Source organism: Bombus impatiens, unplaced genomic scaffold, assembly GCF_000188095.3.
Source record: "Bombus impatiens unplaced genomic scaffold, BIMP_2.2 scf_0317, whole genome shotgun sequence".
NCBI classification, from domain to species: Eukaryota; Metazoa; Arthropoda; class Insecta; order Hymenoptera; family Apidae; genus Bombus; species Bombus impatiens.
Genome location: NT_176736.1, coordinates 150150 through 166818, shown reverse-complemented (window position 1 = coordinate 166818; position 16669 = coordinate 150150).

Sequence of the window (16669 nt, the reverse complement as noted above, 5' to 3'; positions counted from 1 at the left end):
TGGAGGTATTTTGTTTTCAAAATCCTTTCATATAGTTTTTTAAATATCGTGAAATTGTAAATTGTAGAAGTACTGCTTTTTAAGCTTGTCTATAATTGCATAAAATTCATGTATTAAAATTTTAATCCACGTAATAAATTAGAATGGACATTACTTTTCATTTATATTTCAAATATTTACATACATCTATAAATATAGTATTTAATTCGTGAACACATAATTAGAAGCATGAGACATTATTTAATTTGTATTTTAATTCACATGTATAAATATAATTAACATGCCCTGGGTATATAAAAATTTACGATTTGATCTGTTGATTACTTAAGTAATAATTGATTATATAAATAAATGCTGCCAAAATTGTTATTTATTAGTGTAGATATATTGCATATTCGTACTCTTTCTTTTATACAAAATAATTAATGATTGCTAGATAATTTTCTTTGCGCCAGAAATAATTAGCTCACTTACTATCTAAAACTGAACAATAAATTTTATGTTAGGTAGTTCTGCAATTAAAACAGTATTTTTAAATATTAAAAGAATGTTATTACGTTTCTTCTTTTACATATCATTTCTTTATGCATGCAATTCATTTGGAAATTAGCAATGCAATGAGTCATTAAAGGTTGACTTAGACATAAAAGATTGAAATGGTTGGTTGATAATAACCCCCTGATTGCAGAGTTTAATCAAACGAAGTTGATAGATATTTAAATTTAAACGATTACATGACTTGTCAGACTTAACAATTTGGCAATACATTTTTCGTTCGCGGTTCCTTTAAATCCTTAATAAAAAATATTTCACGCACACTTAATTTTTATTTGCTATTCAAATTCTTAGATTTATGTTACTCTTTTTTTATCCTTATTTGAAATTCAATATTTCATTTTCAACTAAGTTTTAATGCGGAATAATTTCAAGTATCGGAGCTCACCTATGTTAATAACTTTTATACCTTTATCTGATAGAAAATAAGAAACAAGAATTGGGTATAATAGAGAGTTATGGGTGATTATGTTTCGTGATCGATACAAGAAAGTTGCTGGTTCGGAGAAAGGCAACATCGCCTCTTAATTGATCTATAGTCGAATATTACACGATTGGACAGAACATTAAGCCTCCAAAAGTGGCCGCTTAGTCGGTCATTGGCCGAGATCTATCGTAGAAGTAGAATCATGAGGAGAGAAGATCATACCACTTAGCCCGACCAGCAAAGGAGCTCTTTTCGCGATCGTAAATAAAAGAAATCCTTGTAATGGCTTTCGGCGAAGATCTTGCCAGCTTCCCTTCCTTCCTCTCGGTATTTCGCTTGCCCCTCGCACGGGCTATTAAGCTCCCAGAGGCAAGCACCCTGCACCGAGTCGTATCAGAACCCTGTAGGCTCGCAACAGTCCAGCCAGCAACCACAGTTAATTCCTTAACCCTTATAGACTTCGAGAAAATTTAGGGACCCGCGGAGGAGGTACTGTTGGAACGTATAAACTGCCACCGAGAAGGAGGGCTAAAGAAGGAGGCGGAGGAAGTCTTGGAGAAACCATGAGCCGAAGTAGGAATACCAGGTGCTCCTGGGATCTTGGAGGCATCTTACGCCCGGACGATACATAATTTATGTTGCGCTCTGGTGGGCTTAAGACAGTATTAAGATCGACCGAACACCAACATTCTACTCCTTACACCTCTCTCATCTCTTCCTCTCTTTCTCTCTCTCCCTCCCTCTCTCTCTCTCTCTCTCTCTCTCTCTCCCTCTCTGTCTCTTTTTTATACCTGCATAATCACCTATATACGCAAATGTAAAAAACCGCCTCTGTCGTACGCAGAAAGATCATTTGAATTTTAGGAGCCACTGAAATCGCAAGATCAATGAAGACTGGTAACTCAAGTGCTAAGTTTCTAATGTAGGATTTATGGTTGATCTGTATACAAAGTACAAATTTGTTATTTCGTACGAAATTCTCTAAAGTGTACAAAATATTAGAGAAGATAATTGAAATAGAGGACAGGTGCATTCATAGAAATGTACAGTAATATAACAAACAAGATGTGCGTATGATGATGATTATTAGTAGCGGGTATAAGAATATCTTAAAGTATACTATGCTTTAAAGAATTTAAAAACGAAGCAGTGGATAAGAGCGAATGTCATCGTTTATTTCATTTTCGATAAACTCAAGAATGCTGATTAGTTAGTATTTTAGGAGGATCAGCGGGAATTTCATACAGCTTAAGGCCCATTCTACTAGAAGATCAGGGTTCGACAGAGGGGTTGTTGATACGATACCAATAGCTTTTAGCCATTTCATGATTGGCCAAACAGAATCTTTTCTCTCTTGACATATGATCGTGTCTTTTTGATCCGATAGACGTGTCCTTGCTAGGAAACGGTAACAAGACACGTAATCACAAACCATAGAAGAATTTTCCAGTAGAGACATTCAACAAGTTCATCCCTTTTCTCATATTTATTTAATAATAAATTTAAATTTACACTCGCAGTATTTTTCTAAACATTTTTGCTTAAATCAAGTCTTTTTGCTTAATGAATTTAAAAAAAATTCGTCAATTTTCTTTCTCTGTAAACAGTACACGCGTCGTTTGCTATTTATTTTGTATTTTTGTCTTTTTGATAAAAGAAAACTATGAAGTGGCTCGAACGTACCTTATTTTCTATTATTTTAAGTTGGTCGCGAAATTAATACAAATAAACTTATTTTAAACGTTTGTATATATAAGGAACCACTAAGCTATAAATTATACAACAGTTAACCCAACTATCTCTTTTAATTTATTGTATAAATAGACATAGACATTTTACAAGCGATTTATAAAAATCGCTGTTATATTTCTTATATTGTCTTTAATATATCCACAAACATAGTATACTGAAATTAATGTTCCAATATCCACTGCAAAGATTTAATTACATAAATGGATGCTTCTTACAACTGACAGTTGTTTAAAATTAATACAATAATAAACTTACGCAATAAGTCAACAACTAATAATATCAGCGAATTTACAAGATTATTGATCCTATTGTTCGAGAAAATTCATTAGCATACGTAGTTTGTAACTTGTAACGTAATTTGTAAAATTTCATTAAAACTTCACTAATAATATTTGCTCGATCGTACAAGTGGTCCTGATAACTTTTACAAATTAAAAAATGTTTTTATAGAAGAACAAATATGTGTATAATTAAACGATAAGAATCGGTTTAGAGATTTGAGTCTCCACAAACAGGCGACGGCGAAAAGTGGTGTGATCCCGCGGGACAGGGCAAGGAGAAGAGGACGAGACAGGGGATCGAAGCAGTCGAGGATGGAAAAATAATTGAAAATTTTCGGGCGGTCAAACCGGTGCGATGGGTTGGGTACAACGCCAACGATGTCTTGGCTGGGCGACTCGTGATAAAGCAAAGAGCCTGTGCTAAATACTTACATAAATCTGTATTGCCTTGCGCAGCACGAGAGAAGCTTATACTACTCCTACACGACCACGATCACGCGTACACAAACTCACGTGTAAGCGAACATAGAAAGACATCCCCGCAAGAAACGATGTAATCGGTAACCTTCCGTGGAATCGAGGATCGTCCTTTGAAAATTAGATGCATTGAATCAACGTAAGAATTCCTTCGATCCCTTTGCTTCTTTGATTTCCACATATGGGTTAGATTATATTTGCAATTCGCAGAATTTGTTAATTACGACGTAGTAATCAAGGTGTAGAATTTTTAACTTTTCAACATTTTCATTTAGTTATGTTTATAATACACAGAATTGGTTAATTACTATGTAATAACCAAGATGCGGAATGTTCGACACTTTTCAACGGAATTTATATTTTTTTATTCGTTCGTTTGTATATATAGGCTTCTATGGAACAAATTTGAATCATCTATGGCGTTTTGTAACGCAATGGAACCTACTTCGGTAGTTGATAAAAAATGCAAATATGATGAAAGAGATAGACGTTCTGTTTGATCTTTCCCCTCAGGTATAACCATTTTTGTCTTTCAGTGGCGTGTAACTGCTTATTTAAATATGTGCTCGACCTGAACTCACTCGACCTGTGATACTCACGTTGGACCTGAATGCAAGTCTGCAGTTAAAATTTATTAATTTGACAAACATTCCATGAATATTTGTGCAATTTGGTATAGAAACAATTTCGCTAAGACGGTTACGCTATATTAATTTATTATTATAAATTGTTTAGATCAAAAATATGCTTATATGAATCTTTCTTATTGTCTTCATGTAAATTATATGATTATACGATTATATTGTATATGAAGAAACTTAGCAAAACTTGACGAAAGTTTTTCTAGGTTCATTTTGTATTATACTAAGTATATCTTCGTGAAAAAAATGAAAGTGCTATGCATTTCTCACACGATTTCGATGAATGACGAGAATGAAAGAGATAAACATAGAAATTTTATAACGCGAGAATTATCTCCTTATCCCCCTCTTTTATATCGAATGATTTTACGTTATAATTCACAGAATCTTCTAAATTACAGCCTCTAGATTAATTACAAGGTCAAAAAAATAGAATTTAACATTTGAAAGTAAAGATTTAAAAGTAACTATGCTTATACTTACTAGAAAATTGCTACTGGATCTCATTGCCTTCTGAATGTATTTATACAATTTTGGTAAATAATAATTTGTCAATCTCTTAGTTATTGTTTTAATAAAAAGAGAAGTAGCAGAGAACGAGGTACGTTTATACGAATCGGCTGTAAATCGAAGGTAGTATATATTTAACGTTGAATATATAACGACAGTGGTAGCTTCGAAGCTCGCTTGTAATATACAGGCAGCCATAAATATCGAAACACACACCCGTCGACGGCCTCCGCCAAGAAGCGGAGGGTGCAGAATGGTATCTGTAGGGTAGTTCCACAAGAGACTCAATTGATAAACGGATAAAAGCGGAGCCACCGTGGTTTCGTTTCATATAGTGATAACAAAAGTGTTAGCTTTGAAATTATCCTAATTATTGATCGCGTAAGAAAGGAATAAACAGAGAAATAAAGAAGTTAGTTTGCAATGTATAAGTTCATCGTATCACTTCATCGTTACTTTTATTAGTTATTTCACGACTATCATCAAATTGAAATGACACAAAGTCATTGTCATTGAGAAATGTAATTAACCCCTTAACCTACGATTTACGTTCGAGAATTTTGGGCCGAAAAAGTAAACAAGCTACTATATATTATATTATATATTATATTTGGCCCGATCATCGTACTACGGGCTATGCCCGTAATATTTACGTTTGACCCGATCATCTATTACGGGATATGCCCGTAATATTTACGTTTGACCCGATCATCGTACTACGGGCTATGCCCGCAGTGGTGGGTTAAGGGAGTTAAAAATTAAAAACACAATTCAACTTAACCGAAATAGACATTTATGTGGATATGACAAGAGAAAATTGTGCTCAGTGCTCGATTAAAAGATAGATCATTTACATATATACACAATAATTTGTAAAAGTGTTTTGTTAGCAATAGGACCTTACTGAATTCGCAGTTACAAATTTGGAACAATGTTAACCGAGCATTTAAGGTATCGACAGCGAATAATCATGTAACAAGTTCACGTAATCCGATAGACAGAAGGCCATCAGAATCGAAGAAAGGAAAAAGTTGGAATAGGCAAAGAGATTGAGTGTTGCCAAAGAAGAAAGGAAACGATAGCAAGCGAAGAGAAAAGGAGAGGGTGGTGGTTGGTTCCGGAGCTTCGCTGAATCCGCGGGTGTCAGAGCAATAAATCTGGCGGGTATATCTGAGCTCATGAATGTTATTAAGATACAACCCCCCACGAGCTGAACGGAGCATAGAGCATGGGGTGTATACGTAGCATCGTAGGGAGATATAGGCAGAGTCGAAGAAGGAAAGACGCTGCTGGTAGATCGCAGGACCAACCAAGAGAAGGCCAGCCAGCCGAACCTGGTGGGAACGACGAAGAAGAGAAAAGAGAAGCAACCCGGAGAAACGGTTATGAAGAAATACCGCCACCGGTAATCCCACCATAGATCACCGCCTCTGGTGGCCGCCTCTGTATCTTCGCCTCTTTTCTTCCTGTTCTTCTTCTTCTACTACGGCATGTTCCTCTTAGTCCTCCCCTTCTTCCTCGTCTTAGCTCTTTCTTCTTCCTTCTTCTTTATACTGTCCTCTTCGTCTTCGAGGTCCGCGTCTTAATACCATAGACTTAACTCTCACTTTAATTCGACGTTTACCAAGAATCATATCAGCGCAAAACATTTGATTGTCATTAAGACGATAAAAACGTTTAACGATTAAAACGTTGAGATCGTTACGTTAATGATATATTTTGGTATTTCTTTGTTTTTATGCGTTCTCTATTAATATCGTCTGTTAAAACAAGAAAGAATGATTCATTACGTTACTTGATTATTTAGTCACATAGCAAAGATAGTATTGTAAAATATCAGCAAAGTATTTGTAATATTTCATCTACTTGTTGTACTATTTTGCAGTGAAACAAATTTAAAAAATATAGAAATCTCAAAAAGTGAACCATTTATGAAAGTATAAGGGAACTGTGCGTCGAATTTATTATTGTAATGTACCTCAATCCTCGGGAAAAGTTTCAAGCAGACGATAATCGTATTTATTAAATCATATGACTTAGGATAGTCTTGAAACTCTCGGACATATAAGTTCATCCCTCTTCATCGTTGCTTAATTAATTGAGCTTCCCAGTACGAAATGGACCGCGTTCTCGACATCAAAGTGAAGCTTTCGGTCTTCCATTCGCCCCGGACTGCCTATCAAAGTGTCCTGCTTGCCAATTAATACCAGACCCAGATATTTGTCCGCCGGTCTGCGACACATCTTATCTAGTAATAATAAGTAAATACGAAAATCTGGCGAATCATTGGGAATGTGGAGGGATTAATCTCTTAAAGCCTGAACATCCTTTCGACGTTATCGAATCTGAATTATACATATGTAATCGAACTTTCTTAGCTTCTACTGTATATTTGTTATTATTATTAGCTTCTGATTAATTCTAATATAATTAGCCTCTATATTTTAAACCTTGGAAGTGTCCGATGTACGTATCTACTATGTCACGAAGATGGAATCGTTGATTAAAATCCTAATTAAAATCGTCAGCTTGAGGAGTTTAGAAAAATTGGAACTTTATTACTAACAGCATTGTGAACAATGAATGAAGTATTTAATAACAGTAGTTTATTATATCTCAGTTAAATTAGATTAAACCAAGTTGATGAAACTGAAACTTAATTTCTAAATCAATGATAAATATCGAATGAAATAAAATTATATCAAGTAATGTGAGAAAGTTGCCGATGATGTTTCAATATTCTGACTATGATGCTAGACAATAGACATTTGGTTAGCAAGTGGAATCGAGGGATGATCGTGATCACTGAGAGGGTTAAACTGTTACCAATTTCTTGCACTGTTTTGTTTTACTCATTCGCGAGTACAATCTCAAGAAAATATATATAGTACAATTAATTATTAACAATTATAGCTTTTTAGCGATGAAACAATATAGACAATAATAATGTTATTTAAGGTAAATAACAATCGCGTATATCCAACAGCGCCGTAACCCTATTGCGATATAGTAAAACGACAGACGACCTACAGAAAATTATTAAATTGTCTTGAGCTTTCAACGCCAAATACGGGAAATATTTTTAATCCTTCACGAGCAATAAATTTTAATAATTGCCTTATGTATAGTAATGTTTACATATAAAACTTATAGCCGTCTCTTGAGTTGCCTTTGTACTTCTTAAAAACACTACATACTTCGTAATTTTTCTGGATACTCTTTTTTTTGTTACGTACATGTTAAAGTTGCGTTGACATTGTTTCGTCATTATTAAGTCGGAAGGACTCGAAAGTCACGGAAGATTGGCGTTTAACGGCTGGTTGTTAGCAGGACGATTCGATTCGCTGTCCGACATCCGGAGCCCTTTTCCGGGGCATCGAGAGGAGGGCATCCTTGTTCTCGCGAAGATAGAACGCGGAGAACGGTGTATGAAACGTATACGTGTAAGCTTGAAGGGTGGTTTATGTATCGCGGGGGCAAGATATCCGATGATTTAGCTGCGGTCTCGAGGCCGTTCCGTCGAGAGTACTCGCGCCGAGTGTCTTCTTATCTTGCGGCTGCCCGCAGTAACCGCGCTGTAATCTTTTATTAATTCGGCGACTTATGAAATTTATCGTGGCTTTTGTTTACCATGGCGCCACGCCGTCTTAAATCTCCCTATTCGCTGCCTGTTCCTCTCTTCTTTTGCATTATCTACTCGGCCGGCATGGTTCCTGCGACATTCACCACGGGGAGCGCCGTTTTTGGAAATCTATGAAAACCTATCTTACTCATGGCAAGTTTTTACTTGAGGGTACAAGTACTTAAAACTTTTTAAATATCAAATGCTTCTACAGTCTATTAGAGCGTCTATTTGACGTGAGATGCTATTTAGTATTTCATTTCAAGGGTGAAACGTGTTTCTTTCTGTCACTTATAGGGTGCTTCCCAATAGAAACGGAAAATGCTGCAAGATTGAATCACGAATTTCCGACATAATAGGAAAACTTTCAGAAACGTTAGAGGAATATGAAATCCTACACTCTTTGCGGTCATCTTTGCTGAGAATGGACGGAGTAATTTAAGATTCAAGATTATTGTGCGTTAGTCTATTAGAGTCAATATTATTGTAAATTAGCATATTTCCTTATTAAAACTATTAACAAGGAGTTTTCAACTTCGTATATCAGTTGAGAGCATTGATTATATTAGGTACCATCTTCTCCTTGGAAAACGATTGTAGATATAATTGAAGGCATTACTTTGCTATTAGCGTTTAGAGATCAAACTTTCCTACTCGTTATTTCGAAAAAAATTTTTTTTGATGTATGTAGTAAAAGGCTTAAAGAAACAATCTTAGATCATATAAGTAGTAGAATATATAAACATTGTTTCAGTCAAAAAGTTCTACCTGGAATCACTCATAAATATGCAAACGCTTCTTCGCTCACTTTGTAACGGAACTTTATCAGTTTGCGACGTTTAGCGAATTAAATCTTGTTGCTTAAGTTAATTACAATAATATTCCTCAATCAGTTTAGCAGAATCTTCTTTATCTGAGAATCTACAGCTTAAAAACTAAACGAGTCGAGGCTAAAGAACTTTATTGGCATATTCATACAGGTGTCAATTTCGGCGTGTACGAAACAATACTATACTAAATAGAAAGGATAAAATCGCCTTAAATCTTCAGCTTATTAGTTTTTAATTTGTATTTTTCTAATTAAATTACTTCGTATCAACTTACGCAATCGTCCAGACGAACGGTAATATATGTATTTGCATATACAGTATATATATATATATATACTGTATATGCAAATATATATATATATATATATATACTACTTTTACACAATATTTTTTAACCTTAACGCTCACGCACAGTTAACTGAACGTCTTTAACACGTTTTTGGTGCCAATGAACGATCGCATTTTCATATTTATAGAAACACTTTCTCTCTTTCATTTCTTACTTTATATTTGGCATCTATTTAAGTGTATTCTATAACAAAACATAACTTTTATTAACATTAAAATTTACGAAAAAGGAACATACTGCTAAGAAACAATTCTGCTAAAAGAAACTATACATATTTGACAGGTCAGGTCGCAGAAAGTTGTACGTTAAAGGGTTAAATCATAGAGAATTCTTAGCTATGCTATACAGTACATGTACTAGAATTCCATATAACGGTGGCGGAATGGCGCTATATTATTATTAGAGTCCCTTAAGTCTAAGAGCCTTAAATCTGCGATAAGTTATGGGTACCCCTTTCCCCGCGCTCCCGTATCCAGCTACCCTGCAACCAACTCCCCCAGCCACCACCTTCCACACCTTATACCATTTCTCTGTAATATCTTAGTCTACGACGGCGCCTCTTTGGCCTTTATCTCGCATACATTATACGGCCCTGAGCGGGCCGGGCTACATTCGAACAGGGTGGGGATGCAACTGAAGGGGGTCGAAGGGTAATTGAAAATAACTGCCGTGTCTGAAATACGCCTAATCCTTTATATTCCGACTAAGATAAACCTGATATGATCATCTGCAATTTTTGGTTATCGTACTTTTACCTATGTAATATCCCACATGTGAAATATTGTAAGTATCCGCAATTGAGACTAATCATTATTGTAGGAGGGTAAGTATTTTCTAGAAAATTTTTCTTCTGATATAAGATAGAAAATTCGTTATTTTGTCTATATTGTTTATACACCATAAAAATATATGATTTTTACATAGATAGACATCCCTTAAATGTAAAATGTTATAGTAAAAATGTTAACTTTAAAAATTTTCTTGACACATTAAAATATAGATATATCGTTAAAATGTAACAATTTATTCACATTCACCTTTATTAAAAAAGAAGAAGTAAAGAAATATAAAATACAATGTTGTAAAAATTACATACACCTGTTATATTTACATGAAAAATTTTTAAATAATAATAAGCTTAATATTATATTTAATATGTTTTAGCTTCCTCCTCCTTTTCCTAAAGTAAGTACCAATAATGATCTGCTATTTCTTTCGTGTTGAAAAAATTAAAGGTTTTGTAATTTTTGATATAACTTTATTCTAAGATTTTTGTGAATTAAACGTTTCAACTTTTTAAATTCCTTTTTAGTGTCTCTGGTTAGTCAGATACTCAAAATTTCATAGATTATGTGAACTTTCGCGACTGACTGTAATAAGTGTTTAGACTAACTTTTATTTCAACTACAAATAAAAACAAGATTAATTTTCTAATTAATTTATTTTCATCTTAAACTCACAAGGAATTAGACACGAATGCAATTGAACAAGCTCTGTAGTTGATCTTTTTAGTTCGATTGTGTGTTACAATCTCATTAAAAACTGAAAAATAAGAGGATTTACTTCTTTTAGTTTTATCTCTAAACTTATTAGGTATAACCCAATGTTTATATTTTGTGTATAAATTAATAACATGAACCAAAGTATCAACAAGCAAATTGATATTTTTAAATATTTTCTTTGAGCAAATACTTTGTATTAATTTGAGTATAAAATTAGAATCTTTTTAAATTGTTTCTCTATTTTGAAAAAAATTTCAGGTGAAGACGATAGAATTTGTAATACGATAATTTATTTATGATAAAGTCTGTCTACGACATATATGTACGCTCGTTCCAGACATCGCAGTTGAACGGATTGCAGATATGTAGGCGCACTGGCAATGAGTTAACGTGAGCAACGCAAGAATATACGTATTGTGATTAAAGTTGATATAATCTCTTTATATGCAGAATAAGTTTAGGTTGTGACGCGAAAGCTGATACGAAGTAGTACATTCTAATACGATCTTCATTAAATGACAGGCAAGGTTGCTTACCTTATCTAAGGAAAAAGTTAAAAACTTCTAGAAGGAGGTTTATAGGCGGAGATGGATCAAAGTTTCCAAGTTTCAAAGAACTGTCGAGGTTCTCTAAGTTAAGTTTTGCGGCGCAACGAACTTAATCGCAGAACGTCCTGATTGGCTCATTATAGGAAAGCTTTAAGCATAACGTAAAGACGATTTATCGAATTTCCATTGACGTTGAACAAAATAGCTCTTAAGGTATTGCGTTACCGAAAATTTTCTCAATAAATCGAACTATTCCTCTCTATTTCCACACGTGATTCGAGCTCTTTCGATAAAGTATGATTGATCTTTGATCAACAGTATTTATAAAATTGCACTCTCATTTAATATTATATAGAAAACATAATGTTTCTTTACTATTGCAAATTTATACTACAGTACGCAAATCATTGATATTACTGAAAATAAAAAAATAATACAATTCTCAAAATGGAATAATAAAAGATCACATTATACAGAACTTAAGAAATTATTTAATTCTGCAATTATCAAAAAGATTAAATTTACGATTGCCACATATCGTTTTCATAACGTATCATCAAGGTCTTTAAGTTAAAACTAAATTCATACCCACAACTGCCTGATCCCTAATCTAAAATTCTAAATTTATAAATTTTTAGTGCAGATGGTACGAAAAAGTATAGCATCGTAAGTAATATCATCTTAAATTAAATCGTTATTAAGGAATTTTACTAATGTACAATTTAAACAATACAACTAAAATACAGTTTAGACCACGACAAGGTGTTTTTAATGAGGCCTGTCAAAATTATAAGAGAATGTGATGGACAACATAAGGAATATGGTGGAAATAACTCTCGATTTTTATTAATAGTATGCAATTCAAACTGTATCAAAACCGCATACATTAAAATATATGTATATTAAAATATAATTCCACATAAAGGTTGATTTTACTGATTTAATACCAAGATCATTCCATAAATTCCTATAATTCTCATTCATAATGAAGCAATAAAAAGATACGATGTTGTGATTCGTTTCAATCAACGATATAGCCATTCGTCATTATTTTATGCAATTCCTCTGCATCTTGATAACAGCAGTTTCATTCTATCTTCTTAAAATGATTTTTATCACTCACTTTTTTTTAATAAGCCTACAAAGGTGCATACAAATTTGTGAAATGATTTGATACAAGTATATATGTATATGCATATCGTAGTATCTATATTATGCAGACACGTCAATGGCTTTAACGTAAATTAAGAGCATTGAATCAATTCAGTTCTCCAATTCACTTTGATATATCTACAGTTTAGCTACTTTTCCCTTTATACTCATATTGCGATCCTCAAATTTTATATCTGAATCAGAAATAAGAGGATGTTTAATGTAAATATAAAACTCGTGCAAAAAGATCAATTTGAGAAATTTGTTAACGATAAAAAAATGTGTTTAGGTTGTGGGTTGACGAAGTACATACACATACTACACATTAGAAATTTGTATATAATATATAAATATACAAATTTATATATAACGACATAAAAACTCGTAAAATAAATCCTCAATTGCTTTAAAGTAGGTATATAGCCTTTTGTTTCTATTAACCCTTATCTAAACACTACAAAAGTTTATCTCATTTTTCCCTCTTTGCCATAAAGAAGATACATTCTGTCAAATCTGCAAGAGATTCAAACTTAGTCGCTAGTGCGTGCTACGTGGCACGAAGGAGCGAAACCGTCCATTAAGGAGCGGTACAGAAGTAAAGATTACATTCGTAACGTTTCGTCGGGTATTTCCTTGTTGGGGGTGTGAGAAGCAGACAGGACAGCCGCTTATCGCGGCAATAAAAAGCATCGAGCAAGATTGGCATGTTGCCTGGCGTAGACGACGCAATCTTTTCGACTCTTTAGGCATATTCGGATGTACACCGGTTCTCAGATAGCGCCATGAAATATGCTCATCCACGAAGAATGTTCTGACATCGCCGCCTCCTTAGCAGGAGAACGGTGTGACGATACTTAATTTGCACAGACATATACATAATATTTTCGTTATCTTTCATCGCTTTGATTTTAATAGCATGCTAACGATATTTAGTTTGGACAGTTCTAACGAGACAGTATCTTAGAAGATCTATTTTAATACATCTCGTTATGCTTGAAAATTTCAACACCAATTTCATGACTGATGTACTATATAGTGGAATATGCTACAACAAACGAATACTATAGCGAACGATTGTTACGAACAAAATCAAAGTGCAGAGAAGTAATATCAACCCTATCGATTTTCTTACGCCATAAAAGTTCCTGCTTATAATTAAATAGAAGAAATTATCAATCCTCATCGTTTGTAAAATAGATTAATAGTTTATTTATTTGTTCTTTAAAAATGTCCTAATCTAGTCTAAACATATTGTTTATTTATTTTGTTATATAATTGTAACCACGAGGAAAATATAGTAAGAAAGCTAATTGGTTCAGACATAGATACGACGTGTAAACAATAAATAAATTAATTTTACAGCATTTTTATAGCTATGTTTCTCACTTTTCGTTAACATTTTCTTGTTTAGATCTCGAAATATATAGTGCGTACTTTAATGTATTCTAGAACGGAGGAGGATCAAGAACGAATTAATTCGTTCTAACATAACAATTGTGGTTTTATTTAGTGACACCAATATTTCGAAAATGAATTAGCATTTTTCACTGTTTGAGACGTTGTTTTAACCAAGTTTTCAGGCTTTATATCTTGTATATTTTACATAAGTTCGATATAATAACACAATCAAATGAATCTGTATCTTCGAACTTTTTAATTCAACTACTATAAATATGTGTGAACATGATAATTGTCAATTTATGGAAGTCACCAGATATAACATACAACAAATTTTTAGTGAACAAATTTTGAAATCAACATTCCAAGTAAATATCTTCCTTGAAAAAACCTTGATCTGAAAAAGTTAAATCCCGTATCTCTTCTTATTCACGCAGAAATTGATGTATCTGTAAACTTTACCTGTAGATGTTTACCTTGTATCTGTATCATTTCATGTATATCGTATATATTGTGTGTGTGTATGAATTACATATGATGAATGTTACTGGTAGTTTCTTTGTACATTTATATTATGTTAACAGAGGACTCTGGCTGACATTAATCACTGCTTACTTAATTGTTCTATTAGTTTATGTAATTATTTGCTACTTATATTCCTTTCACAATGAATATACATATAACATAAAAAATATCTATATTTTGTTTACTAGCATTTCTCTTCTTAAACAATAAATTTCATCTACTTTCATGAAACAAGACATTTTTTACGTATTCACAATAGTAATAATATAATTACTTCGACGCAAAGATGATAACCCAAATTAAAGTTATCTGCAAAATCTCCTAAATACACCGCGATGTGATTCGATATTCTATCTTCTTTAAATTTTTCCTTACTTACGTTTACACCACGCGAAACGATTTATTACCCAAATTGTGACATCAAAGTCTGATTTCCCTCGAATCTTAATTTGCACTCTCCTTAACGCGGCGCTTCTTCCACCTACGACCTTTAATCGTCACTCGCTCGAACAGGATCCTGTTTCAGGGTTACAGGCTTCGTGCGGAACTCCAATACGGATTTACATCGTCTGAGAGCAGGGAGACGAACGTAGGAAAGAGAAGGCGAATAGAAACGACAGCAAACGAAGGATAGGTCCGGACGACGATTAAACAATGCTACGGAAACATCGAGGATGCCAAGGTTTGGCGTGTCCTTCTCTTTCTCCATAGTTTGGGAGCACCAACAGATGTGCGCGGTATCACGGACCCAACGTATATTTTATAGACGTGTATACGTAGACGGAGACTCAAACACACGCGTATCTTGCTGTGTACGTTGCACCTCATCCTCGCGAGGGTCCCGCACCTCAATGTCTCTGATCTTGTTAAAGACGCACTGAACCACAAATAGCCGGCATCCATTCAAATATTAGCGAGAAATCTACCTACATACTTAAGCTAGCTAGTTGCACGGCAATAACAACTTAGTGGTGGGTGATATCGCAGCAGCAAAACAGAAAACGTATCGTTGGTTAACTTAACAAAGTGATAAATATGACAAAATTATAACGTAATCTGTTTGGTGTCTAATCAGAGTCTGGTAAAGATAGCTGATAAACTAGATAAAAAAAAAAACTTGACACTTTTGTAGTTTTGCGTATATTTCACGAATACTAGCAAATTGTTGTACTACGTAATGCAAGAAGTTTACTTACGATGTCTAAATGTAGCTAGTCTAATTACGTACATGTCTGCTATAGGAAGGTTACAAGGCTCAAATAAAGTTTCTTATATATTTACAATATCGATAATATGTGATATAATTAGATTGCAATTACAGATATTTTATAGAAACATTTAGTAACAGGTAAAGTATTAAAATCTGTCACAATACACACACGACTATACTAAATACATACGAGCTAAACAACTCCATTTCCTGAAAATTCCTTAATTTTAGTTTGGTGTTTAATTTACCTAAAACGAACTAATTAATCTCGAAGGATTTAATCGGTATCACTGTTGTACGATTCGGATGTGAAGCCCGAAATTTAAAAATTTTATATATTAATTAAATTCGCATATTTTATAATTTTCAATCCACTTTATCTTTCTGCAATTAGCAAAAAAATCTTAAACTTTGTATATTACAACTTTAACTCTTTTTGTACTTATCACCTTCTGAAGAACACAAAAATAATCTATGTATATACATATATGCACACATTATCATCGAAAGTTCGTATATTATCAAAATATAGGTAATATATATAAATAAAACACCTATAATTTCATACCTTTAAATGAAATAATTTTAGTGTTTTTTATTTTTACTTGCAATTTAATTGTTTCTTTACCCCTTTCGTTAAAAAATCCTTGCATTTATTATGTATTCCGACTCCACTAATTTTAATAATGCATCAACACTTGGAATTACGATAACAATCCCAAACTTTGGAACGTAGGGTAAACCCGTAGGACAAAGCCACGTACAGGATACCGTAAATCTGTACGTACAATCTGTGCATGCCTGTCGATGCGGAAAGACCACGACAAACCGCTGGATTTAATTCAGATACATGCCACAGCAATTACGAGTGCACGTTCCGAAAGACGTCT